Source organism: Lepeophtheirus salmonis, chromosome 5 (assembly GCF_016086655.4).
Source record: "Lepeophtheirus salmonis chromosome 5, UVic_Lsal_1.4, whole genome shotgun sequence".
NCBI lineage: Eukaryota > Metazoa > Arthropoda > Copepoda > Siphonostomatoida > Caligidae > Lepeophtheirus > Lepeophtheirus salmonis.
The window spans coordinates 43,361,162-43,382,608 of NC_052135.2; the positions used below are offsets into that span (position 1 = coordinate 43,361,162).

At 29.3% G+C, this 21,447-nt stretch overlaps 1 long non-coding RNA gene across 1 annotated transcript; it reads right to left on the reverse strand.

Moving 5' to 3' along the window:
* Nucleotides 1-9,987: 9,987 nt before the first annotated feature.
* LOC121117872 (uncharacterized) lies at nt 9,988-11,495 on the reverse strand. Its single transcript, XR_011780247.1, has 2 exons — nt 11,361-11,495; nt 9,988-10,824 (listed from the first exon to the last, which is right to left on the reverse strand). It is a non-coding gene; the product is annotated as an uncharacterized lncRNA (long non-coding RNA).
* Nucleotides 11,496-21,447: the final 9,952 nt, after the last annotated feature.

Genomic DNA, 21,447 nt, shown 5'->3' on the forward strand with positions numbered 1-21,447 from the left:
TCTTCTGTTACAAAACGGATTCTTAATTTTTATACGTATAATAATTGATAAGTCCTGTGGCATTGAGTTTTTTTTCTTTTCTTTTTTTGTTTTTGAATAATTAATTTGTTATGGCAAACTCACCACAAACAAAAGGATTTCTTGATCCAATTTTTACCCAGGGTTATATGTAGTACATATATATGGCTATGTTATTTTTATGGTTGGTTAAATGCATTTCTTCTTCCGAAGAAATTTGATTCAAATATAAATATTATATTTGTGTTTTATTATTTAAGGGCTCAGGTAAATTGCAAGGACTAAGGTTTATTTTGCAAATTTAATGGTTCTTTCCCTTTAAAAAAATGAATACTGCGTCTAATTTTTAGTCAAATAAAATCATTATTTTTTATGGGAAAGGTAGCAAAATCAAGTTTTGTGTGAAGGTTTTTATAGAGAGAGAGCAAGATTAAAAAATATTATATGGTCAAGACTTAATAACACAATCTTTTTTTTATAATTTCCATCAAGCTTTCTCCAAAAAAGAAAAAGAAAAAAAAAGCCTTAAATAAACTTGTATATAACCATTTCCGTCATTATCCCTAACTCGTAGACCAATAGTTACCTATTTTATTAATAGAAGTGATCATGACGTTACTTTGTTAACACAAAAAGTAGCGCTATATTTTCTTGTAAGCTATCGATTTTTCTACTTTTTTTTTACTATAAACAGTGTTCTGAACGTTAATTGCTTCAATTAGAATATATTATTGTTAAGCTGCAATCAACTCCAACAATTTATTAAAAAAAATTCCATAATTTGGTGAGAATTAACTAACCGATTTTGAGTCATTTTTTCTTTCTCTGTATAGAGGAAAAGTTAAGGACTCTCTGCAAATAAAAAATACTAAATATATTTGATAATGATTCATTTTGCAACTCTATATAATTATCACTCCCATTTTTGTTACTCCAAATTTAATCCAGAGATATTTTTTTAATTATTTGCCAAATTGAGTGATTAAGTGTTCATGAATTAAAATCTAATTTAAAACAGCTATTAGAGCCGTTGTAACACAAATAATGACAACCACCCCATAAATCACGGTATTACCTCGCTAACACAAAAACATAAGGTTTATTTTGTTGTCAGCTATCGATGTTTGGATTTCTTGGATAAACATTTTTCGTTTTGCTTTTCAGATGAACGTATTTTCCTTGTGTAGTGTAAGTTTTTCGTCCAATAACAAACAAATCTTGAGAATGATAGGTTATACGATAATTAACTTATGAACAATCAATTATAACAAGTTCGCGGCAAATAATTAAACGTTTTATCTTTAAAAATTGGAGTAACATGTCTTGGAATTATAATTGCATGGTATTGCAGTATGAATCATCATTAAATATATTTTTTCGGCCAAGTGACCCCGAAACGTACATTGTATAATAAATAATATATATATATTATTGTAAATGTGACACAATATCGATGCCAAAAAACCAACATCCTATACTGTTCCATACATTGAGTACAGCATTAGCAATCTAATATCAAAATTAACACAAGTTAAAATGTAACTGACAAATCAAAGGACTGAAATCTCCAATATCTTTCAAAGATATTTGTTTATTATGTCTAATTTTATTATATGTCAGACTCTAATATGCTATTACATCATAACACTTTCTTATTTCTATTGTGTAGACAATAAATGAACTGTTACAATGGAAATAATCCAATTTTGCTAATAATTTATCTAATTATCCTACTTTTCAGCTCCCTAATCCAATCAGAGTAGGATTCATTATACAAATTTTTCCATATTATAAGAGTTTTTAAAACCTATTACTTTGATTTAATGATTATATCTCTGTTTATCATTGGCATCAAGTATTGTTCAATAAAGGTGTTAAGTCTTTTTATTTACTTTTAAAGCCATTAGATAGAGTTTAATCAAGACTTAAAGGAAAAATGTTCATTTGATTTAATATAAACATCAACTATGAGCCCTAAGACGACGTTACCTTCAATTATAATGCTATTTCTGACTGAATATGATATAAGAAATAGTTTGAACTCAACAAATCAACGTATATATATAACACTAATTATAGCAACAACGGATACAAAATACATTGGGATTTTCAAAGTTTTGGGATCAATACCATTGTGGTAGATTATAAGGATTTCAATTGTGGTCAAACTAAAAAGGTTTACAAACTTGAGAAACTCAAAAAGAGGACACTTGGGCTTAAAATCGGACATGTAATGCATTTATAAAAAGTCCCCGTACATTATGTAAAAAGAGGTCATGTCCAGGTGAACGAAAACAGTTGCTCACTCTATTGCAAACCTCTTGTAATTTTTTGCTTATTTATATCGAAGATATCGGATTTCTGTTAAAACAAATTAATTTATCAAATATCATTGTATTTATTGGCTGATGACCTCATTGCTGATGTTTGATTAATCATTACTTTCAATAGAACACTTGCATAGGACTACTATAAGACAAAGTGAAACTTAGTTTGTTTGTATGTGAACACTCTTTTGAACGGATAACATTTCACCTCCCCTATGCAGTATATGTCAAGCGACGGGAGAATATGTAAATCATAGCTCCAACAATATTATATTTATATGTGCTGAGTTAACATAAAACAATCTTGAACAAAAATTAAGATAATGTACAATTCCTTATTATACTTCATATATAAGTACTTAGTACATACAGTCCAATAATTGATAGTAATATTTGATAAATTATTGGGTTTGTATTTAAATTTATTGGACGATTTGAGAACCCAAGAATGTTAACTTTAGTTCAGAACCTTCAATGAATTTATAAAAATCATATTTTCCCCGTTATGTCCCTTCAAATAAAACCCATCAATTTCTAATGCTTTCATTGAGACAATGAATTTATCCAACTGTGACGTTTCCAAAAGATTAATCAGAATAATTTGTCCATCAAAATTAAATCGAGACTCAATTTTGGGAAATAATCATATCTGCTTGGTTTTGTAATTATTAACAAATAATTATTTTACAAACTTTGACATAAAATTCATATTATTACAAAAATAAAACAAATAAATGTTTATTGATACTTGGGGAAGCTTCTTATATTTACTTAAGTATTATTTCTTGTTCAAGGTTGATGAAAAATATACATATACATATATTATACCTTTAGTATGTAAAAACAAATAAGTAAGATATCTGTCGAAATATCTTAAGGATATTTCATACTTATTAGTAAAAGTGTATATATTTTCCACTTATGTTGAAACACTTGCCTCAATTTATTCAAATTAAACAAAGAAAAAAAAAGATGTTGAAAATTGATATAAGTACAAAAAATATAAGGTTGTGTGAAAAATATTCAGAAATTAAATATAATTAAGTTTTTTATTTGACGATTTGTAATAAGTAATACATACTTACAGACTTATTAATCTAATCGAATTATTTATTTATGTTTGATTTTGGGGAAACAATTCATCTAACTTTACATTGCTTATTCTAGTGGAAAATGTAATGTTAAACAGTAAAAATCAACAAATCTACCTTGCTTTATCATAAATTCTTTTTAATTTGTAATTTAAGATTTCATTCTTTAGTTTTAGTAATTAAAAAAATATTAATTTCCAAATAAAATCCTTCATTTTACTTGATTTATTATGTCAAATCACATTTTTAAGGAATTTTAATCAAGATAACATAATAAATCAATAATGTTTCGTATGCTGCAATGTTTTTATCAAATGATTTTAACTTTTATTTTTATCTATATAGTTCTTTAAAGTCGAAATATGGCTCTGATTTGAAATTATACTCTAAAAAAAACATTTTTTCAAAGCATCTAAAGGTCAAATCTATGTTGATTTATGTCATTCATGATTTTTAATCTGACGACATATTTACATAGTTTTATGACGTCATTTAACCATGCTCACAAATTTTTAAATAGATTCTCATAAATGAGAAAATGAGTCTAGATCAATATTTATTGACTTCAGATTAAACACTAAACGGCACTTGTGACTTGCTTTGAGGCATTTAAGACGTGGTTGGGTGGCTCCCATTTGATACTTTGTAGGTCAAATAAGTCACTTTTAATTTTTTTGATTTTGATTAGATACAAATGCATAATATATGACGACTGATAGTTATATTAGCTTTAAGTTTGCCAATTACGGGAGACACGAGTATCTTGTATTAGATACTAATTTCATGACTGGGAAAAATTGGTTAACTATCACCAACTGATTTTGTGACTTTTTGTCTTTGTCTTTTTAAAGGAAAGGTTTCAAGATACAATAAAGGTAACGTAATTGTGTTTATAGAATAAGTCATAGGGTTAAACTTCATATTTAAATGCTGGAAATGTATTAACAAAAGTTGATTTGTCAACTGATATGTTCGCTCTAATGAATTGCTGTGTGATAAGATTAACAGTCCAAAATTGAAAAAATCCATAAAAGAGAAGATTTATCACGAACAGGTTGTTTTCTCTGTACCTTTTTTTTTTTTTTTTTGGACAATTACTATTACATGACTGACTGTAATTATGTAATTGTTTATTTATCCCACTTTTACATTTTGTTTTGTTGTATTTTGTTATTGATTATTTTATGAAAAAAACAAACAAACACTGTAACTACTATTTTCTTTGTGTCTTTATATTTTCTTTTAATTTCATCTCACTTCTTGGACAGGTATTCCAAATCGTAATTACGTTTCATTTTTACTTATTACCTATATCCCTCAAAACTGGATATGCTCCACCCATTCCTAACACATTTCACAACAAATATCAGGGGAAAGGTTATGGAACAACAATATTCAAAATACAGCAATACCTTGACATACGAACTTAATTCCGTCCTGGACAGAGCTCTTAAATTAAAGCATTTAATCCCATAAAAAGTATCTTAAAGAAGGTCTATTTAAAGCTGTCCTTGTATCCCGTCGGCATCTCTCAACCTGCTCGTACTTGGACAAGGTATATGAGTTATTATTTTTTAGCCGCACCAGCCAGATCTGACGAAATAAAATAAATAAGTTGAATTTCCGTTAGTCTATTGGTCAATCAACGTACTGGATAGCTGATATATAGTACTCCTTGTATTTGTAAGATATATACTTATTACGTCACATAAATGGGCTGGCTTTTAAATTTTTTTTCCCATGAAAACAGTGTCTTGATATACTTTGTCTCTAAGTAACTTGCTTGGATGAGTAACAATAAAGTTACTAGACTACTCCCAGGGGAATCCACAGTGGGGCTGAAGGGGCTGTACCCCCCCCCCAATCGAGAATTTCAAAAAAATCATTAATATGAAATAAATTAAACCCCCCACAAATCAATTAAAGGATTTCTTTTCCAAAAAAAAGGTTTTTAAAAAAAAAATTCTGATTTCGTATATAAAATAAAGGTCATTAAAGGATTTTTTTTAAATCAACCCAACCCCCCTCTAATATATATATATATGTGTGTGTGGACGCCGCCCCTGAGTAATTTAGTTTTAATTTCGTCATGCAAATAAGATTTTTTTGATTACAAAGGCCAGACGAAGTTTTTTTTTTTTTTGATTTTTTCCTACTAAAACAAAAAATATCTCTGTAATGAAATAAAAACGAGATTTAACGTAACGAGACGAAATGTGACGAAGCAAAGACGAGATTAAATGAGCTAAAACGAATAAGACACTATACGAAGACGATACAAAATGTGACGAACAAAGACAAGATTAAAAGTAACGAGACAAAATAAAGACAGAATAAAATGTGGTGAAACAAAAACGAGGCTGAATGAGGACGAGGGGCAATGTGACGAACAAACACGAGGTGATAAGTGACAGAACAAGAAAAGACAAAATCATTGACTCAGGCAAGCAACTGTTTTGTTAGTTTTCTTGTTAATTACAAGGATGGGCTCTGAAGAAATAACTAATTTTCGACAATTTTTTTTTATCAAGGGTCCTGTTCGAGTTTATAGTCATTTGACTACGAGTCAGGGTCAAGTTAAAGTAAAAATACTACTTAAGTCGCACTTTAATTCAAGTTCATAGACAGCTCTGTTTTATATGAAATTACCCTCTACTCTGAAAAATCTACAATTTTTCTTTGTATCTCCCCAATAAAATCCGGGTTTGACAAGGTTTAAGATATGAAGCCTAACTGAAATAAACACAAACTAAATTTGTTATGAAAAGTTTCAATGAAAATATATGAGTATTAGTCCACCTTGATAAAGTTCCATTTCTATTGAAATGCACACTTTTCAAGGCTAGATATCATCCTTATTTTACAGAAAGATTTCTATTAACAAAATCCTGGATGATTCATACAATAAGATCAAAATTCTAAGAAAGATTATTATTAACAGAAAAATTCTAAAGGAAAGAAACTTGATTGTTAAACACACATCCATTATTTAACGGTGATTTATACGAACTCTTTTTATGTTTTTTAACCTTATAGTGGTACCCTACGCATCATATTTGATCCATGAGATGTGTATTCTTGATTTGATAAGTTTCACAATTTTGCTTCTCAAAAACTTCATAAAAATAATTGCAAATATATAACTTATAAATCATTAAACAAAAAAAAAAAAAAAATCCAAATTTGTTATTAGTTATATAAAGATAATCCCTTTTTTTAATAAACATCAGTAAGAAGAGACAGTCATTCACTTTGAATGTAAATACAGTTCTCAATTTCTAATCAAAAGCTCAAATAGTTCGATTTAAAATTTAAAGAATATCATATCTTCGATTTAGACAGATTTACAAAGTAAAAGTTTGTTCTATTTTGACTTGTGTTGATTATTTTATGGTGATCATTCTATTTTTATCGTAAAATTTGAGAAATTTACAACTTTGAAGGATATGCATAAGTTTTAAACATAGATCAATATTACATAAACTTGATGTATTTTGACTTCCTTGGCTCTTGATTTATTCCAAATTCGACAAAAAATTGCAAGAAAACTTTTCCTCTGAGCTCGAACAAAATCTTGAATTCTACACGACTCACGTGTCTTTTGTAAACAGTTCTTGATTCTTTAATGTGCTGCTAGTTGGCATTAATTACTTCCAAGACTTTACTGTATTTTCGTTGTTTGTTGTGGTTTAATGGTCTATTTTAGAGGGGAAAAAAACAAAACATGTTTTCCAATAAATACATTTTAGAAAAGCAGAAGAGGACAATTTACTGTTTCATTAAAAGAGTTAATTATATTATTCAATTTTTAGCATATTTTTTAGAATTTTGGTATTAAAAATGCAATGTTAATATAAAAAAACGACTAAAATCGGTTGGTTCTTCAAAATTATGTATTTATTATGTAATCATTGTTGGGAAGTGTTCACAGCTGAACCCGAGTTAATAAGAATTCAACCGATTAACGTTCGAAGCATTACTTATGAGGAAAAAAGAAGCAGAAGAATTGGCAGCTGACAAAAAAATACTGTGTAAATTTTTATCACATTGAGGTAACACTGTGAGTATCAAATCATTCACTTTATCATTTTGACCGGACTAATATACAATTGTTGTGTTTCGAGTCCATATTTTGATTTCCAAAAATAGAACACTTGGTCCGATCCGTCTTGGTTTTAGAGTGGAAGGGTTGATCATTTAAGATTATAAATAAATAAATTAATGTTAGATATTTTGAATCTGTTTTTGATTAAATAAAATTGTCTTTCTTTATTTTTTACTTTTGTTTATTTTTAGTCGATTTTTAACATGCACTATTTTTCTGAAAAAAACGGGTATTTCATAAATTGTATAGAAAAGTTTTTGGATACCCCAGTAAAAATAATGTTAAAAAAGACATGTCTCTGGACATAAAAGGACGATTGGCATCTCAGTCAACAAATAGTACTAACCAAATTTTAAATTGTGTAGTTTATAAGTACAAATAACTCAATTTATTTTTTGTCAGCTGTCTATTTTTTGCTTCTCTTGTCCTTTATTCATTGTGTAAGACTTGGTTGCACACTAATTAGCTGTTGTTATGCTGTAAAATATTTCATAATATCAATTAAGAATAATCCCACAGTTGGGAAAATAACATTATCTGCCTAAAAAAGTACAATTTTGGGTCTCTTCTTTCACTTTATAGAGGAAAGGTTGAGAGATACAAAGACAATTGAAGTTTGTTTGGAAAAAAAAAAATTAATTTCATTTTATTAATTTTGTGAAAAAAATTTTCACAAAAAATGTTATACTTTAAATATGATTTTATAATTTTTTTCCAATTAAATTTTAGATTTTGAGAATAGGAATGGGTTTTTGAATTTTTTCTTCTCAGTGAAATTATATTTTTCAATTTTTTTTTCCAAAAACTCGAAAACCAAGCCCCAAAAAAAAAAAAAAAAGTATCTTCCAGCAGACGCCCCTGAATGCCGAATACTTCTTCCCAACTACGGAATTGCTATATATATTATTTGTACTGTTTCTTGTTTTAAGGGTATCGCAAAAATTTTAATGTGTAATTCCATTTTATTTTTAAATTATAAAAAGAACAATGTTTAATAAGTCAAATTTAGAATATACAGGAAAGTTATATCAAAATATTGCATATTATTCTGTGTTTTTTACAAATCATGGCGTTATCTTATTAATATAAGAATTTAAACTGTATTTTGTTGTCAATTGTAGATTTTCCCCTTAAATAATGTTCGGAACGTTGATAGGTTGAATTTGATTTAGCTCCTGTTAAGTTTTGAATATTTTGCTACATTAAATAAATAATGATTCAATAGTCATGATTCATTTTTGGATTATTTTTTTGGGAGGCTAGAAGGTAAAATACAATATAATTAACAACTTCCTCACTAACATAAAAATTTACACTGTACTTGGTTGTCAGTTGTCAATTTTTCTGGTTCTTTTCCCCTTATTTGTTTTTTCTGAACGTTGATTGGTTGAATTTGAATTAGCTCTTGTAAAAGTTGTGAACACTTCCCTACTACTAAATGAAGAATAATTCCATACTTCCAAAGAATTGATTAACTACCAACTAATTTTGGTTTTTTTTTGTTCCTATTAGGAGGAAAGTTTACGTCATACAATAAAAGTAAATTCATGAAGTAGAAAAAATGTTAAAATTGCAAATATTTAATTTGAAGACTAAAAAGAACTGTTCTTCAAAAACACAGAAAGTGCAAAATAAAATTTAATTTATTTCTTGGTTGATATTTTTGACGTGTAGTGTACAATTATTACGCAATTTTTTTTGCAAGTATTGATTGCAAATTTTCTTATAATAAATCTAATATACTCTTTAAATGTCAACCATAGGAAATGAGCATTTGAACATAATTTTATAAAAGGTAACCTTTAGCTCATATTTAGAATTTATAGATATAGTTGTCCACATCCGGTTTAAAATAATATTTATTAAAATATATTTTGAGCTTAACAAATTTTGATTCGTTTATCCTTCATTACACTCAAATTTTATTTAAACTATTTGATCAGAAATGTTTAATGTAAAATTACTTCTTGAGTTTTTCATGATATATATGTATATTAAACTTCAGCTTACAATGATGATTAAACTGCAACAAATATAAACCTATGAATATAAATTAGCAAAAGGCGGTGAAAATTCTTTATACTATAAGTCCAGGTAAAGTCTTCACTCATAAGTCCAAATCCCCAACTCAAACAAACTTAGCAAACTAATTAAAATGTAAAGCAACAAAATAGAAAAAAAACATATAAAATATGTTTCTAAAGAATATTTTACCGGAATAATTAAGTATTTAACTAAAATAAATAATCACAAAACCTCCTTTAAATATTATTCATTTTATATAATTAAAAAATATTTTTCAGTATCAAACACATTTAAAATTATGGTTAAAAATAAATAACTACACATTAAATAATTATCCTCGATTTATGAAAAAATTTGATTATTGAGGCTAATGACTAGATTTTGATATTATTTAGTGTTCCTAAGTAAATTTAACGGGAAGTTTATTATAATATTATAGATATATTTATCATGCTAAAAGCATAGGTCAACATTTTTAGATTTGTGCAAAAAAGCAATACAGGAAAGTTTTTATATTTTGAAAAATGTTTTTTTTTATTTTGACATGTGAACAAAAATTTAATGAAGAGAATAGATTAAATGATTGAAACAACAAAGAAGTCTAATTTGAATAAATTAAAAGTCATTCATTTCCTCCGAGGATCAAATTGGTGTTTGTCTTCTTTTTGCCGACTCATTCAAGCAGGGCAATTCTCAAAGTTGCATCACAAATCTTTTTATCATTTCTTCTTTTTAAGTGACGCAATTTAAAAATACGAAAAATAGCAACCACGGTTTATGTAGTATGTGGTTTATTCCCTGATTACGTCTAATACAAAGCTCATGAAGGATGATTATCATTACTTTATCCAATTTTCCAAAATATGTTATTGCAGAAAAAATGAAATGCTCTTATACAAATCTAACATCCTTGCTGTTAGTTTCAAAGCAAAAAATGCAGCCTCAGAAAAGTTGCTAAAATTATCTAAAAACGCGTTCTCCCCTTCATCATCAATCCTTTTTGATGCTTTATTAAAGGAGATTCGTCCTCTTGAGTCTCTACGTAGGAATTCGTAGTCTGGCATTAGAAGCCGATTTGGGGGTATATCATAATCGATCCTTCGAATGACATCTCTACCATATCCTGGAGTTTCTTTACCATGAACTATACTTTGCAGGGAGGTGGGTTTAGAGGGTTGAACTTTTTGACGGCGGGGGTGTCGTTGTCGATAAATGTTTCGAGGATGATATAGAAACGAACGCTTTGAGATTATTCCATCTAATAAAAAATATATATATATTGTAACATTCTTACTAGATTATATAAAACCAGGCTTGGATATTGAGTACCGTTCATCCTTTCCGTTCATGGGTGATCCCTTGAACGGAAAAATTGAACAGTTAATGGAAAAAAATTGAACTCCGTTCATTTATTATTGTTTTCCATAGAAATCTTTTACTGATGGATCAATGGCAAATTGCTGACAACATTATCAACTTTTGCCAAAATTGAATTGGCTACAATAATACTTTTTTGTCCGCTAGGGGACGTTAAATTACTCTATAACCAATTACACAACCTCCATGAATAAAGTGTGTTTCATCAGTATACTGTTAAAATGGGCATCTTGATAGGAAAGATGCCCATTTTTAAAATTTGAACAAAAATGGATGATTTTGTGGACTTTTCATTTTTACAAAAAATGAACAACAAGAAATTAACAAATAACAGCCCGAATAAAAGTTTTTTAGAAATGCACGGATAAACAAATGAAACAGTATACATGGGTCCAAGCTTGGTAAAAGAACACATACCTCCAACGAAAATCCTGGAATTTTTTTGTGATTCCACTTCGATTATTACAATTAGGAACGAGGATACTAAGCATAAACAAGCGTAAAATATATTCATGGTTAACTCACTGTGTTATATAATAAAAATGATTTTTTTTTTTACATTTAAAAAAAAAAAAAAAACTAACAGAAAAAAAAATCGTTCGCCTTTTTTTTTTCAGGTATGAGATTTTCACTTTGGATAATAATCAAGCATCCTTCTACCACAGAGTTTTTACTTTGCCCAGAATTAATATAAGGTACCTAGAAGCCGCTTATACAGATTTTTGATCATCTTAAATGTATATTTTTAGCATAGGGGTCCGGCACTTTTAGGATTGCCATAATATAAGCATTTGAAAAACTTCATTAAATAATTGAACATCAACAATTTAGTTGAATAAAATATGGAAATAAATAATCTCATATATTAATTATTAAAATAGGTTTACTCAATCTTGGGTGTTAATTTAACAAAGAAAATGAAATAAAGTGTATTATAGTGTGACCTCATCCTTAAAAGCTATACGCAAGCGTTTCACTTTTTTTTGTGGAGCGTATTCTTTCTCTGTCTGTTTTTTTTCTCTTTCTTTCTGCAAAAACAAAAATAAAAAAACGCGAAATTTATGAATTGATAATATAATTCTTCAAATCCTCTTTATAAATATTTATATATTAATCATTTTATTTTATTTTCTAATGTAACTCGTACGAATGCTTATGAAAGGGTTTAAATATTATGTTGATTTCGAGACGGAGGAAAATAATATACTAATCTGTTTTTCCTTTGGTTTGTGGTAATATCTCATTAGTATGTAAATTTACACTTTATTTTTGTTAGCTGGCGATTATTCTACTCCTCGTGCCCCATATTAAAGTTCTAAATGTTGATTGGTTCTACTCAAATTAGCTCTTGTTAAGTTGAAAACTATAACCTACAATGAATTAAGAATAATACAACAGTTATGAAAAGTTGGATAATTAGTTTACCAACTGGTTTTTGCCCTTTTTTCCCTCTATATCTCAAATTGGAAGAAATGTTGAGCGATACAGTATAGATTGCATAGTGTTTTTCCTTATTAGTCGTCTGAACGTTGATTAATTGAACTCGAATTAGCGCTTGTTTAGGTATGAGTAATATTTTAAAATAATAATAATTGACAAAAGTGGGGACTTGATCTCGAGACATGCGACTCGACCTGAACTTAAGTCCATATTTTTTTTTTTTAAGGGAAATAGATATTTTTTAAATACAAGCACCTAATAGTCCGAATTAACCAACATTGTCGAAGAAATTTGCTAACACGTCAAGTTCTTTCTCGATTACGCCTTCCAATTTTTTGAGAATGATTTTCTTGTTACAGGTGCAAGAATAAATTATTAACTGCACTTTGCTGGTGATGACCTCCACCGTAAAAGCCCTGGGAAGATTCGGATGAATGGCAACTACCCAAACAGTTTTTGACGTCAAGACTGGTAGATTTTCTTTGATTTTTACTTTGCACATTCGCACCAAAGGTCTCATCTTGTTACACTCGTAGAGAATGTGTACAAACGTTTCTATTTTCTCGCTACAGAATGTAATTTATACTTTCATCCTCATTATTCAATTTATTCGTAAAAATTGATGAGGTAGCGATTCAGTAGCAGAGCCATTTTGCTTAGATTAAATAAAAGGGTTCTTAAACAGGGCTGTTGTATCGATGTCAAACATCGGGATACCTTGTCTGTCCAACCGTTTGGCTACCAGTTTTTCCGCTGAGAGTTCTCCAAACCCTATTACATATTTCCGTTCTTATTCTTCTATTTTTATTGACTCCAGAGGTATGAAAAAGGAGAAGTGAAGTAGTCCTCCTGTGGGTTATAAATTTTCGAAGTCAAATTCGACGTTCATTCCAAAGCCTAAGCTTCTATTTTTTTTTGTGTGTGAAAATTACTGAAATGAGGTCCCTTATAACTGTGAATATTTACATACTCAAGAAATGAAATCAAGCAACAACAATTCCAGATCCATCAAGGTAATCTCATACGGCAATGACTAAATCTCTTACGATTAAAAACAACCGGTGAAGTTGCCCATATTTTCAAGACATATCACTCGACTTAATCTCACAATCAAAGACTCGTGACTCAATCTGGACTAGAAAGCCATTTTTCGCTAAACTCAAGAAAAGCCTTGGCATTATGGATCCTATATTATGATTATGGACTTGAAATGAGCTAAAAATAAATCCAACTGTACTCCATGAAGATATTTAAGGATTTGGATTTGTAAACAAAGTCTTGAGGCTCGACATGGATTTGCAGTTTCAGGGTTTTTTTCCATCCTCTAATTATTGAAGAATAACTCTACATTTATGAAGAATTGGCCTGTACTTAACTGATTTTGGGGGTTTTCTGTTTCGTTTTGGAGAAAGGAAGATACTATACAGATCATAAGGCTAACAAATTTATTTATTTTTCAGAAAAATCATATGAAATCGTCTTAAATATTATACCTATACTAAGTACATTTTGGGGCCTGAGAATGCATAATTTTTTGCTACTCTAACCAAGAGAAGAAGAAAAGGCGGGAACCAAGAAAAATAATAACAATAAGAGAAAGTAGAGAGTAAAATGGTTATGTCTATTTTGGGGTAGAGTGGTTTAAACTAAAAAAACACAAAATTTCATAAGATGAAATAAATGTTGCAAGCAGTGTGAACGACTTTCATCTTCATAATTCTTAACTCTTCCTGTGTCTATGTCAAATTAGTCTTTGGTGTACACATAATAATCTTCATTATTATGAGAAAAACATTTTCTTTTGAGTAAGTTTGTTAGGTATCTTATAAATGAGCCTTCATGATAATTTCTAATAATAAGTTGGAAAAATTAACCTAGTTTCTTTTCTGTACTTAGGATCAAATATATTAATTATTAACATTGTATTATGAAATAATAATCATACTACAGTAATACCTTGAGATACGAGTGCTGCAGCATACGATGTGAATTTTGAACAAGAATTGAACATTGTATATTTTTCGATTCTCGGTGCTATAACTAAGAAACATAATATTTTTATTATACCTAATTCTCAGTTGTCCTCTTTAGGTGGATTAACACTAGAGTGGTGCCAGTCCTTATTTTGGACCGCAGTCTAGTCCAGTCTCGCTACAGTCCTCTCAGTTCGGTCCTAATAAACTTTTCAGTTATAGGACTGGTCCTTATCGGTCTTTTGTAGAAACTACAACAAGCTAAAATTACGTAGTTACTACTAATTACATCATTTGAGTTGCTGAAGTTACATCATATGTAATTCATAATCTCTTTCTAAAAGACAAAATACCTGTATAAGATGTATAACTAAAGCGTATTATTATACGTTCTAGTTATCATAGACTATTATACATTATATTTTTAATCCTAGCTATGAGTGAAGAAAATAAAAAGATAGCTAGGACTGAAAGACCGATGTATCAGTTCTTGGAACCGTTGAATGGTAAAAAAGATCGGTCTGATAAAAAAATAGACTGAAACGGGCGTGGAAAAACGACTGATAAGGAAATCATTCCCAGAACTGATCCACACTACTTGTCGGTCCTTCAAGAAGGGGAAATCCATCCTTTGTGACGTCATTGAAGCTATTTTTCCTAAAAATAATATGTTCGTATTATATTGTATTTTAATGAAAACAGTATATATACATATCTTATTTGAATTAATAAGCGATCAACATTTACAGGAAAAATTCCAAGGAACGACGGTTAAGGACTAGACCTATTCCTAAGAACCGAGAAGACCGGTCTTAAGACTGGAATGTACCAAATAAATAAGAACTGACAAAACATAAGTTACCATATATATCATGCATTTAAACACATACGTGTATAGACAATTTATTAATAAGAACTTTGTATGTTATAATCTTCAAACCTTAAAAAAAAATCCTTTCAAAATAAAGAGGTTCTGTGATTTAAAATGTGTCTTGTTTGTAGCAGGATTATAGAAATACAAGGATATACCATAACGTGTATACGACTGATATTCAACTTTCAACACGCTTTTTAATAGTGACGTCATAAAATATGATTGGTTGCATGGTTTGCTCAAAGTCAGTAAGATACATCAAATTGAAAATTCCAGCAATAGTGACGTCATAGGATATGATTGGATGTGTGTCGTGTAAAAATCTGCCTGTCCTGCTCAGCAGTCGGTACGATACATCAAATTGAAAGTTCTAGCAAGTCCGATAACATGATAGTCTAACCCTATATTTCTATTAGCCTTACTTTGTTGGAGTAAAAAGGCCATGATAAATTAAATTTTGGAAGCATGAATATTACTGCCGTAATATTTACTCCCGCCCAAACACGAAACATTTTAAATCCCATAACTTATTTATTTCTAACAAGGAGAATTGGTAAGATTTGAAGACTATAATATACAAATTTCCTAGACATAAACTTCATCTAAAATCATAATATATGTGGTGATCCATTATAGGCTTCAGAGCTGAGAAGATTTGTAGTCCCTACCAGAACTTGTTAAATAGCGAAAAAATCCAATTTAAAGATCATTAATGCGATTCTGGGCTTCAACACATGTAAGCTCTTGTGTTAAAGCGGCCCTGGGGACGAGATGTGAGATCCTATTAATTTTTTAAAAAGCTATTTCTTATCAGATAAATTGATTTGCCTTACGAGTATCAAGATATCCCTGTATTTTTACTGTTTTTTAAGCAAATGAGTTTGTTCTTTTAAATAATCAAGCGTCTTTCATTTACCAACTTATCTTTTTTAATATTTTCTCAAAGCAAATGAACATTTTACCTATTTGTGTTTGCTGTGTGGAACTTTCTAAAATGACATGTCTACATACAAACAAACAAAAATCTTAAAATTAGATTCAAAGTTATTAATTACATGAGATCCATAAATATCTTTGTCGCATGAGTCACTAAGAAATCTATTTAAGTTATGCATTTGTAGTGGATGTAACAGATTTTCAAAAAATATGTATTTGCATTACTTGAACCAGATGTGTGAAATCCAGTGGTTTCTTTCTCTCAATTATTAATGATAATATAATTATTTTATTAGATTGTGCTGTATTAGAAAATAATTTGATAGATGAATGGAAAAGTAAATGTTTTTTCTCTTATATACAAAAAGCATTTGAACATATTTTGTCTAACTTCTAACTAATATACTAATTAACACCTAGATAATATATTTAATGTCCCATTATGTGAAGTCTCTAAGTTGCTTACCTTTTTATCAGGGATGGAAATTGAAAGAACATGATCATGCTTTTCGTCATTTTGAGAGGCTTAACGGATTATATTTTTCAGTCCTTATCAGTGCTTTGATTAAAGATACTAAAAAGGAAAGAGGAGACAAGATGGTTGAAATAAAAAGTCAACAAAAACCATGCATATGAATTATGTTCAGAATTCACGTAACCTCGATAAAAAAATATAGAATATAAATACCCTTCGTAGATGATTAAGCTCAAGGTTAATATAAATACAAGGTTTGACCATCATGTAATCAGGCTTGGTAGAGTTTTCAATTTGATGTATCGTACCGACTGCTGGGTAAAAGAGAGAGATTTTGGCGTCATAAAGAATAGAAAGGGTACCAAATACAAATTCACAAAAGGCCAAAATTGAGAAATGGGACTACGTTGTGGGCCAAGAGAGAGAATTTTGGTATACTTGGAGTATGATATTATTTCTTATTTACATTTTACGATATACATCTATTATTACTAATTGAATATTATTACGATAATAATACCTATTCGCCATTTCGAAAAAGTATAATGTATTGTCACAATGAAACTGTCAGTTGTACAGTTGCCATTTGTGATTCTCCTAACAACATAATTTACCATCATTTTCCAAAGATTCCTCAAGGAAGGAAAAAATGGGAAAGTGCTTGTCATTGAAAGGACCCCTTAGGAAAATACCCTAGAATGTGTGAGAATCATTTTGAAGAAAATGCTTATAAAATTGATTTGAAAGGTGAATTGCTGGGACTACTTTTAAAAAGAAAAGTGAAAAAAGATGAGATCCCTTCCAGAGGTCTCATACCTGGAGAAGGATTTGAGCAAGCTCAAAGGTAGTAAAATGAATTAAGATAGTGTACTATTTTGAAGAAGATTCTTATAAAATAAATTTGGAGACATTAGATAAATCATCCCAAACCAAGGTAAAATCAACTCAAACACTTGTGTTAGAAAAGGTTAACGCATTTAATCAAGCATGTGTATGCCGTTATATACAAACTAGTAGGGATTCTAATACCACAAAAAATCCACTCCCTCTAGAACTCGAGTTACAAAGAAAACAGAATGCAAAATCTTTCATTTGAAAATTAGATTATTAAAATCCAAATCTAATTTTTAGGAAGCAATGAAAAGAGAACTGGAAAAGAGAATTACTCAATCTCAATATAAACTCATTATCAGTGGAAGCAGGTTTGGAAAATGGAATGAGTAGGATTTTTTTAAAAGACTGATACTGAAGTCTCTTTCCTCAAAAGCCTACCGTTACATTCAATTCTGTGGTCTACTTCCGGTTCCTAGTGTAACAACCCTCAAACGGTGGATCCGAAATTTTAAAACAGCTCCTGGAATAAAATCAAATATTATTAAAATTATCGCTCAACAAATCTAATCCAACGAAACTCCGAATGGAAACTTAGCTGTCTGGCGCTTTGATGAGATGAAGTTCCCGACCAATATCAAAAAGGACTTTGAATGTGTCTATGGAGTAAATTTGGATGTACAAAAGGATATTCTCCAAAACATGATAAATGTGATTGGAACAATGAAGCAAATTAAGAGAAATAAAAATTGTGAAGTGGTGTTGCCTAAGTCATCTGCTTTGAAGCCCTACCAAAAGAACATAAAAGGTTCTTATAAATCTTTGATATCATTATATCAATACATAAATAATGAAATTAGCCTTCCATATATATTGACATCTCGTTTAAATCAAGATTGTCTTGAAAACTTTTTTTCAAGAATAAGATATATTGGACGAACCCACTCTCATCCTAATGTTGAAGGAGACCAATGTTTTGTTTCTATATTTCAACAAATTACAGGTTGCAGTATCACCAATGCACTAATGTATATATAATAATCCTGCATCTCCTTTTAGGTCCTATTTTGAGCAAAGCAGATTTAGAAGATAACATAGAATTTTATCAAGACTTTGATCATATAATTTATAGATAAATAATGATGAAAATACAGTAGAACAGCCATCTAATGATTTACATCTTCCTAAAATCTATGAAGATGAAGGACTTATGTATGTTGCTGGATATGTGGCCCAATCTTTACATCAAAAATTTCCCACTCTGGGATGTAATACTTCCAGCCTCCAAGTTCCTCCAAGTATATTGCTTAAAACATTGTCAAGAGGGGACTGCTTCAACCATCGGAATCTTTTTTGGAATTTAGCAAAAAAATACAGAAGCATTTTAATAAATTTCATGGGAATTTTTTTTGATACCGAACCATTTGTGATGGATCGACTCATCAGCATAATTGTGGAAAAGTATCCCAAGGAAGAATATGAAGTTATACAAAAATTTATTTGCACTCGTTCATTAATTAAAATAAAGTATATTAATATTGTAAACCATAGTAGCATAAAAAGAAAAATAGTAAGTAACGTGCGAAAAACTACTCATTTCATTATTTAAAAAATAGAGACGAAATTATATATATATATATATATTTTGAGGCTCATTATTTAATTATTTATTCTTCTTGTGTCAAATCCACAAAGAGTCTTCATGGGAACTGTTTAACTGTGGATTAATCGTTATATTTCAATAAAGTATTTGTTTTGAGATACTTAAGTTGAATTAAATCATTACATAACAATGCATTTTATGATTTTTTTTTTAAATTCATGATCGCTCGTATATGTAATTATGATGCACTTTATCACAATGCCCTATTCTTTAAACCGGGAGTGACGAAGTAACACGATCTTTTGTTATATTGAACTCTACACATTCTCCAAGGAGTTTTCATCTAGTATCTTCTATTTGATGAAGAGTGCTTATGATAATTTATAGCTATCCTAATAAATGACAGTCAATACAAATAACTTATAAATAATTACAGTATATATGGATTGAATATATTGTTCTTGGATTGAATGATAGAATGGATGATGACAAGGCTGAAGAGTTAACACAAAATAACTAATAAGCCTTCAATTTAGTTTTCCTAATGGATTTGAGTGAAATCCGACAATCTTCTTTGTTCCTCGCTGTAGTCCACTATGCCAAATTGATCCTCTATAAAAACTGCAACTTAGCTTCATATGCTTCACAACGACGTGGAAAATCCTCGATGGACTTGAATGTCTTTTAATAAAATGAAGACCTTGTCAAATTGTAGAATTAAGAATACGATGGAAAATGCAAACAAAACCCACAACTACTTATACACTATGACGTCAATATTAAAAGCGTGGTGGAAGTCAAACATCACTCATCAGCAAGGGTGATAATTTTGGTAGGAATAGAAAAGCGTGCGAGGAGATGGTTTGCAACTAGTTTGTCTGAGACTATTTTCTTCGCTTAAAGACATGGGTAGGATCATTAGGTTTTCCAATATTACATACTCAATAAATATTACTTTTTTATCACTTAAGGCTTAGCTATGGTTGATAGGCTCCAAGAAATGGTGTTCAGAAAACTCAAAAAAGGCAAAAACAACTACTTAAATGGTCACAACAACGGGGGTAGTTGCATTGGGTGTAGTGTTATAATTAGCAATAGTGTATATCCTTCATGATAATAGTATGTTGTTATACAAGCATAAATAACCGGGGGAAAATCTTTTCTGATGCTCATAATAAGTAGTAATATCGCCGGACATTACTACATAATTAGCTTTTGCTCTAAATCTTTACGATGAATTTATTTCTAACATTTTTTTATTAGTATATTTATTGTCTAATTTTATGATTTTGACATTTACTTTATTATTAATAATTAGTTAGATCTCATCGGTAGAGATATATCTATCCTGCTCGCAATTGTATATAGCAACTTCCACATGAAGAAGAGGGGTAATTATCTTTTTGATTAAACCCCACGTCTCGCTTGTGTATTGCAACCTAAAGTTATTACATATTTAACTGAATTCCGATGTTAGAACAAGAAAAAATTATCTGGATCAATCTATTATTTCAATATTCTGTATTTATAATTTATTATTATTAATAGTTATATGATTCCAATTGTTTAATTTTGTATATTGAACATAAATGTATGATGGTATATTTTTTATTATGTAGATTATATTTAATTAAAGCCTTCTTTTTTAAACTTGGAACTTCAAATATATTTGGAAATGCTCTACTTTGTCGTTTCATTAGCTATTATTCTGAGAATAAGGTTAATTCATTTTGCTAATAAATATTTTCGTTATACCCGCAAAAATCATAATAAAGCATGCGGATGATAATCACATCAGTTTTTTAAACAATGACGCCATATGTATTTTTTCCCCTTCTCCTTGCACGCGTTTTTCTCTACAATATTATCAACTATACTCATCAGTCGTAAAGACGTAATGACTAATGAGTAATGGCATAACCTTGTATTTATATTAACCTTGATTAAGCTTTTGTATTTTTGTTTTAAAATAACTTTTATAATTTTTTAGAGCATAATTATGATTCAGATACTATGAACTATGGTTTTAACTAATAGTTTATGTTTATGGTTAATTCTAAAAAAAAATACATAACTCTATCCGAAACGTTGACTTCTATTAATCACATTAGATGAATCTTAATATAAAAGACGTGATATAACAATGAACTGCGCAAGAGATCAAAAAGCGCATATACCAAATTTTAAACGAATCAGAATTCGAGATAAGAAAAAGCAATCTTTATAGATATATATGACACCTCTTTCCCTTACAGTCTCTTTCGTTTGAATGTTTATTGATTGAACTCAAATGAACTCTTGTTTGGCTATCAAAAATACTCAAGTAATAAATTTTGGCGAATAATTCCACAGTTTGTAAGACTTATATTTTG